This window comes from Bemisia tabaci, chromosome 8, assembly GCF_918797505.1.
Source record: "Bemisia tabaci chromosome 8, PGI_BMITA_v3".
Classification (NCBI taxonomy): Eukaryota; Metazoa; Arthropoda; class Insecta; order Hemiptera; family Aleyrodidae; genus Bemisia; species Bemisia tabaci.
The window spans coordinates 36,365,105-36,373,082 of NC_092800.1; the positions used below are offsets into that span (position 1 = coordinate 36,365,105).

At 42.3% G+C, this 7,978-nt stretch overlaps 1 protein-coding gene across 1 annotated transcript in view; it reads right to left on the minus strand.

Moving 5' to 3' along the window:
• LOC109038784 (5-hydroxytryptamine receptor 1) overlaps positions 1–7,165 on the minus strand; it is a 535,893-nt gene extending 528,728 nt beyond the window's left edge. Inside the window, exon 1 of the mRNA XM_019053972.2 lies at positions 6,357–7,165. The gene's annotated coding sequence lies outside the window, so the exon portion shown is untranslated. The remainder of the gene's footprint in view (positions 1–6,356) is intronic.
• Positions 7,166–7,978: the final 813 nt, after the last annotated feature.

Here is a 7,978-nt window from a genome sequence, read left to right on the forward strand (position 1 = left end):
ATGGAAAATTACCGATAAACAGGGTGTTCGCAGCGAACACCTTAATAATCGATTATTTACCACAGCTTCAAATGGGGAAATATAGATAGATCGCAAAGCACGCCACGCCACTGGCTCCAATGTTTCACACTGGAAAAAAAAAAAAAACACATTGGATCTAGAGTCCAGACTCTTGAAAACATTGACAAGAAAAAATACTCTTGATTCAATCAGATTTTTGCTTCAATCAAGAACCAAGCCTCTTAATTTGAGCGGATTTCCTTTTGATTTAAGCAAACATCTGATTGAATCAAAAGTATTTTCTCTTGTCAATGATTTTAAGAGTCTGGACTCTAGATCCAATGTGTTTTTTTCCAGTGCAGAGAAACATACGGTTCGGGTCGATTTCACACAAAAGTATGTTCAGCAACTAAGTCCTTTACGTTGATCTGACACAAATAAAAGTAACACCGAACACCGAAATGTTTAACTGCGCACCTATTATGTGTTTCCGTCCTATGCCTGCATGACTTTCCTCAAAAATAAATGTTTTGGCGAAGGAATTTTGGCAACTCTCGGATGTTCATACGGCGTTTTTCCTTAGAACGGCAGTGCAGGCCATAGTGCAATTTCGGCGGCGTAAATTCACACCGGGCCCCCGGGTGGGTCGAGGAAGGCGATGATAATGATAATGATATTTGGGATGACGCGGGCGCAGTGAGTGATGCGATGGCGATGCAGCTCGGCGCAATCTCCCGCGGCAGAGATGTCATCGGCGTCGATTTATGGCCGCACCTGCGCGTCGCCGCGGCACGCCGCCGCCGCCGCGCCGGGCGCCCAGGGGGTGTTTGCCCACCCGTGATGTAGATCTTTCATCAAATTGTTCAAATAGCTCCCGAACGCGAACACTTGTCCGCAACCCGAGCCCGACCCCGAGGCATCCTCACCATTCTTCCCGAATTTTCCGCCTTCCCGGCCCGAGCCTCACTTCGGTGTTGCTCATTCTTCAGTCGTGGATCCAAGGATACAAGGGTAATAATACTGCCACTTTGCCGTGCTAGGGAAGAACGCCGTATGAACATTCAGGAGTTGCCAAATTTCCTTCAGTAAAATGTTCATTTTTGAGGGAAGTTATGAATATTCTTCCTTGAAATTTTCAGGAACTGTAGGTGAAATTGCGAACAAAATTGTCAGAAAAATTGGAAGAAAAATATTCATAAGTTTGCTAGGAAATTTGCGTTTTATCAAAGGAAATTTGGCAACGCCTGAAGGTTCATACGGCGTTCTTCCTCAGCACGGCAGCACTAGAGTCCCTTTATACTGAGAGTCAAGACAACACTCCCTCATGGAGTCACAAACGAGAATAAAGATTACACAAATTGAACGTTTTTTGTAATCTTTGATCGGCCCATTCTCAAATTCCTTTCTCCGTTCCCTCTCTCATTCCGTTTGTTCCTTGCCGAACCCGTAATTCCCTGGTTCATTCCAGATCGGATCCATCTTTGCAATCGGTGAAAATGTAATCTTTATTCCCGTTTGTGACACTGTGAAGGCTTAAAATACGGGAACCAATCAGAAATGGATTCACGCTGTCTTGACTCTCAGTATAAAGGGACTCTAACTGCCACGTGCTGAGGGAGAACGCCGCATGAGCATTCGAGAGTTGCCAAATTTTCTACGATACAATGTTTATTTTTGAGGAAAGTTATGAATATTTTCCCTTGAAATTTTCAGGAACTTTAGGTGAAATGGGCGTATTTCTGCTAAACGAAGCTAGGCGCCAAATCGAGTTCCTTTTGGGAATTTCAGAATCCCGGATAGCGCAAACACTTGTCCGCGACCCGAGCCCGACCCCGAGGCGTCCTCACCATTCTTCCCGAATTTTCCGCCTTCCCAGCCAGAGCCTCACCTCGGTATTGCTCATTCTTCAGTCGTGGATCCAAGGATACAAGGGTAACAATACTGCCGCGTGCTAAGGGAGAACGCTGCATGAGCATTCGAGAGTTGTCAAATTTTCTACGAGACAATGTTTATTTTTGAGGGATGTTACGAATATTTTCCCTTAAAATTTTCAGGAACTTTAAGCCCGTGTCCCACGATCAAATGAACCTATCGAATACTCGTCAAATGCAAGATGGCGACAGGTTTTCGCCAGAGACAAGAGACCCTCCACTAGTATCTTCGCCATGGTGGAAGCTTTTACTTTCGGGACTTCAGCATTCTACTGTTGACTTACCTACATGGTTGATGTTCAGCAACGTGTTGGCAGTTTCGTTTTGCAAACAAGCCGAAAATGGCCGACGTTTGGGAAAGTTGTTTGGCTCATGACGTCATCCGAAGCTCATCATCGACCATGTAGGTAAGTCAACAGCCGAAACTAGGGTGATGACTGTTGCTCCCTAATAATTGTCCATAAGGAATTGTTGAAACCCCGAAAGTAAAAGCTTCCACCTGTCGCTAGGAGGCCGGTGGAGGGTCTCTTGTCTCTGGTTTTCGCGCAAGTTCGCTATCAAATGTTAGCGGGCCGTCAAATGTTGATGAACCCGCCATCTTGCATTTGATGAGTTCATTTGATCGTGGGACGAGGGCTTCAGGTGAAATGGGCGTATATCTGCTCAACGGAACTAGGCGCCAAATCGAGTTCCTTTTGAGAATTTCAGAATCCCGGATAGCGCGTCCCGTCAAACGGAACTACGCGCCATGGAAAAGCATTGCGAGTATAGGACGGGACGAGCATCGCGTTCCGCAACACCCGCCAATCCAAGCCCCCCCTCCCTTCCTCCCCCTATGGCGCTTAGTTTCGTTTGATAGAAATACGCCCAAATTGCAAACAAAATTATCTACAAAATTGAAAGAAAAATATTCTTAAGTTTACCAGGAAATTCGTGTTTCATCCAGGGAACTTTGGCAACACTTGAAGGCTCATACGGTTTTCTTCTTAGCACGGCAGAATACTTGACAACGGGCCGACGGTAAAGGTATTCTAGCCGACGGCGTAATATTTTTCTTCAAATTTTTTGGACAGTTTTACTCGTAATGGCGCTTGGGGCAAGAAATTGAAAGATTACAAAAAACGTCCGATTTTTGCACGAAGAAAAAAACTTTGTGCGTGGGACCCAAAGTTTAGGTCATATGGATCTCTGAAGTTTTCGGATTGAGCATCTGAACACTTTAGGTCCAGCTGCTGAGGTTTGGATCACACATCTGAAACTTCAGTTCTTACATCTGAAGTATTTCGGTTTTCACATCCGAAAAACTTCGATTTCATCGAACATCTGAAGTACTTCAGATGTAAGAACTGAGTTTTAGATGTGTGATCCGAACCTCGGCAGCTAGACCTAAAGTGTTCAGATGCTCAATCCGAAAACTTCAGAGATCCATATGACCTAAACTTCGGGTCCCACGCACGAGGTTTTTTTCTCGGTGTGTACCTAATCTTTATTCCCATTTGTGACATCCATAAGCCGCGTTGTCCCAACTCTCCCTAAAAAGGGACGCTACATTCCCCTAATTAAGAATCCGACATGAGAAAATGCTCCGTTTCGTTCGTTTCTTTTCAGAATTAGCGGAGAATTTGAAAGAAAATGCCGATGTTGCAATAGTGAACTCTCATTGGTCCGATGCTCCCCACGCAGCGCGCAAACCGCAATGCGCGCTGCGGCTCACAGTGGTTGAGTCATTCAGAAAAGTCGGACATGAAATTTTTGACTAAAACTGTAAATTTTGATGTTTAATTCGTCACATTTTAAATTTTAAGGGGTGATACTAGAGGAATTTTTCACGAGGAAACCAATGAAGCCACTCTTAGAACCTCAAAATTTAGTATAAACGGGGTTATAAGCTCGCAAAGTTTCCAAATTTTGTCCGACCTCTCCTATTGACTCGGCCCACTGTGCGTCTCCAGCACGCGCTACGCGCTCCTGACCACTCAGCTCCGCTTAATAATTGATAAGAAAATTGCTTCTGTTTCCGCAGGAAATTCCTGCACACGTAGTTAGCGCCGCCGCGACCCCCCGCCCCTCGGGGGCATCCAGGGTTCCCATGAAGAGGTGGTCGCGGTATTGTTTCTTGGGAGTCCGAAACAATGGGCTCATTCGACGATGCTCATAAACACCGAGGATTAAACGGTTAACGCGTGCGGTCGCTCTCCGACGTCTAATGAGCGGAAATGAGAGATTCGGGGGCTTTTCCTCATGAAAATGGGCCGGTAACGAGGTGCGAATCAAAGCCATGTGTTTAATCTTTGAAATACAAGATTTTGTTGTAGGAGCTTCTCATACACTGAAAAGTAAGTTAAGGGCTATACAGGGTGTCTCACTGTATCCCAGGATTAAGTGCGAATATTGAAGGAGTCGATTCTGTGGGTCAAAAGAAGATGTTTTTGTGGTATAACTTTTTTTCCAAAAACGCTTTCCGTGGGGGGCCCCATTATCGCCCCATTATCCCCCTATTATCAGCTCCTATAATCCATTATTAGTACCTATTATCTCGAAAACGATGAGTTATAGCGAAAAAACGCAAGAGACATTTTCTTAATATTTTTCAACGTTAAATCTAGAAAAGCCATCAAAAATCAATTTTTGTCGCTAGAAACGTTGATTTGGGCACTTTTACGGTCGGTACCCCCCTAACCCACCCCCCCCCCCCGCCTCAAAATGAGTTTTCCCTTTTGTAGAGGTCAGAAATGAAAAGAGCGCTAAAAATGACCCTCGTTAACCAACTTTCATTAATATCGGTTGATAAACATTGTCATAGTGTTAGAAAGACGATTTTTTTCCTCCAGCTTTGGGAGGCCGTGGCCCCCAGGAAAAGCGTTTTTGGAAGAAAATTTATACTACAAAAACGTCTTTTTTTGACCCAAAGAATCGACTCCTTCAAAATTCGTACTTAATCCTGAGACACCCTGTATAGACATACCGTCCGTTCCGGGCTCAGAAGCCGAGAGTTCCGGGTGCTAGAGCCGTAGTTTTGACTGCTCCGGGCGCTTCACCCGGTACTTTTGGCCTCTGAACCTGAAACCCAGTCGGCACGTCTACACAGACCGCAAGTACGGCTCCCACGACCGAAGTTTTTTTTTCCAGTGTAGAGTACAGCAGTTTTGTCTGGTTGTGTCAAAACATCAGAATTTTAAAGTTTTAGGGTACCTATATAAAAAGCCTCTAATCTATAACATAGGCGTTCAGAATAACGTGCGGGCGGTATGGTTGAATTTCATGCCGATAGAGGACGTAATTTTGTATTTTATTCCAACGATTTTGATAGCCCTGACCATTGAATATTAAAACATTGAATGTATTTTCCTCGAAACTACTCCTTTTCAAAAGTGAAATTAAAGGCGCTATAGATCTAGTTCGGTTTTATATTTTAGGATAGCCATTTTGAAAAATATTCCTCTCGGCAGAGTTAACTGATATTTGAATTATTTGGCACCAAAGTTGTTCCACCTTTGGATGGTCACTAATGCTTTCACTAAGGTATCGTTCAAGTTTTACAGTCATGTGTAAGATACAGTAAAGTTGCAAAAATCTGTTTTCACTTTACCTCTACGTCTACCACTTTCCCACTCATCATCTGCTGTCTGCCTCTCATTTTTAGCCCCTAATAGACTACCTAAATCAAACTTCAGTCTTTATCAAACCGTTTCAAAGTCAATACTAAAAAGATCGTTTCAACCAATTCATAATCAAGTGCATCGATCTCAAAGTTTTCGTTGTTCCATCCGCATGTTGAGAATGGGGAAAAAGCTTCAGGAGTCAACTTTCCTAAATTCCAAAAAGGCAGCAAAATAAAAAGTAAAAAACACAGCGTGGTTGAATGGTAATAATTACTGAAGGGGTTAGTTGAACAATAGCACAAATTGACATTTGAAAGTTGCAAATTTTACTTTACAAGAAAGACTTTCCATTATGTACTGCAAATAGTTTTCCTACATCATAAGTTATCCTTACTTTCTGAATTTTTCTATAGCCTAATTTTTATCAATTAGCCGCTTAAAATTTCTTAACATATTTTTGTTTGCTGATATTATAGAGTTGGAAAATTATGCCTCCCTGAGCATAATAACTCGACTTTAACCTTTAATCTAGTGGATCGTACACCCACATAGTTTTTAATATAATGAGAAAATTTCATTAATTATTATTGTGCTATATGTTTCCTATACCACGCCGCCTAATTTACAATTTCACTTATCACATTTTAACGATGGTTCTGCAAAAAACTAAACAACTTGTTACTGAGACAATCTAAAAATAGATAATAAATTATTATTGAAAAATAAAGCTCCTTTCAAAACTAGCAGCGGCCCTGAAGCGCCTAAATTCGAAATTCTCAACGATTAGAAGTAACTTCAAATGAGAGGAAAGAACGTTTTTTACCTGTTTATAATCTGATCCAAAAGGTATCCAAAGAAAAGCAGAAGCACACGTTCTTATCACTCAGAAAATTAATCAAACACGTAAAACTTCCAATAACTTGATTTACACAAGGAAGACGTAAGAAAAATCTATGTACTTCCGGGAGGAAAATTCGCTCTCATATGAGACAACAGCCACTCTTCGAAAATATACAGAATAGAATGAGTTTTTCGAAACACTAAAAAATTTCACACCACTTCAAATTTAAAATATTAAAAATAAATCGATGAAGGCGAAAAAATTAAGACGTATGTCTCAACGAGATGTCAAGTTTCAAACAAATCTGATTTAAGTATCAGCACTCTCTCGGAGGATCCAAAAAAAGTATAGTATTTTTTCTTCCTCTAAATTAGAAAACCGACAGTTTAAATTAACGTATAGGAGCCACACGATTTTCGACACTGAAAGATCCTCCCAATGCTAAATCACGATTCACTGAATCTTTCCGTCGGAAACTCAAAATATTTTCGACGTTTGATCCGTCGCGACTGGGACAATTTTTTGCCGATCGGCACCGATAGTACGGTAAAACACAAAATTTTCAAGTTTTTTCGGATAAAATTTTGAATTATCTCAGACACCGGCGATTGGGGCCGAATTTTTCCCGGTCAACGGGACTTCTAACCTCGCGGTAGGGATTTAGTTCCTGTTTTTCGGAGTGTTCTCGAGGGGTGGCGGGGGCGCGAATCGCGTGAAGGGACGGCGATGAGGGATTCGGACCTCGTGGATTCGGGACTGCACGCAGGGCGACTTATCGCGTTCCACTGACGGTGCTCGCCGTACGCTCGTCCGCTCGCGGTGCGCGTCGCGCCGGTGCGGGTTCCCGCCTTCGAGCCCCCCCCCCCCCCCTTCCCCACCGTCGCCTGACGAACGCCGTCATACGTCGACGACATCGCGTATTTTTGAAATTTTGCGTACGGAGAGGAGAGGTGCCTCGGTGTGGTGTGAAAAACGATTTTTTTCGGAATAGAGAATTTGCAGATGTCTGAAATTTTGTAAAGGATGTGTCCCATTAAGAAGGGTATTTTGGCCCTAACTTTGGCACTGAAAAAAAAAATCTCGGTATATTTACTAAGAAAAGGGTAAAATTACCGAGAATTCAGGGTTCTACTTGATCCCAGTTTTTTCTTGGTAAAATTACCATTTATGGAATTGGTAATTTTACCGAGAAATCTCGTAAAATTATTGAACTTTCTCGGTAATTTTACTGGACCTTGGTAAAAACGCCAATATTTTTTATAGACTGTGGTAGAATTACTGAGATAAAATGGCAAAGTTACCGGGAATTGATTACCAATAAAAGTGGTATTCTTACCTGAAAAAAAACAGTAAGAATACCGGTTTTTAGGTAAGCTTACCAGTCTGTCTTGGTAAAATTACCAATAATTGGTAAAAAAAAGTGAGATGGTAAAGGTACCAACGGACCTTGGTAAAAACGCCGAGAATTTTTTCTCAGTATGGTGTGAAAAACGATTTTTTTCGGAATAGAGAATTTGCAGGTGTCTGAAATTTTGTAAAGGATGTGTCCCATTAAGGAGGGTATTTTGGCCCTAACTTTGGTCGAAAATTGAAACAGCTTAGAA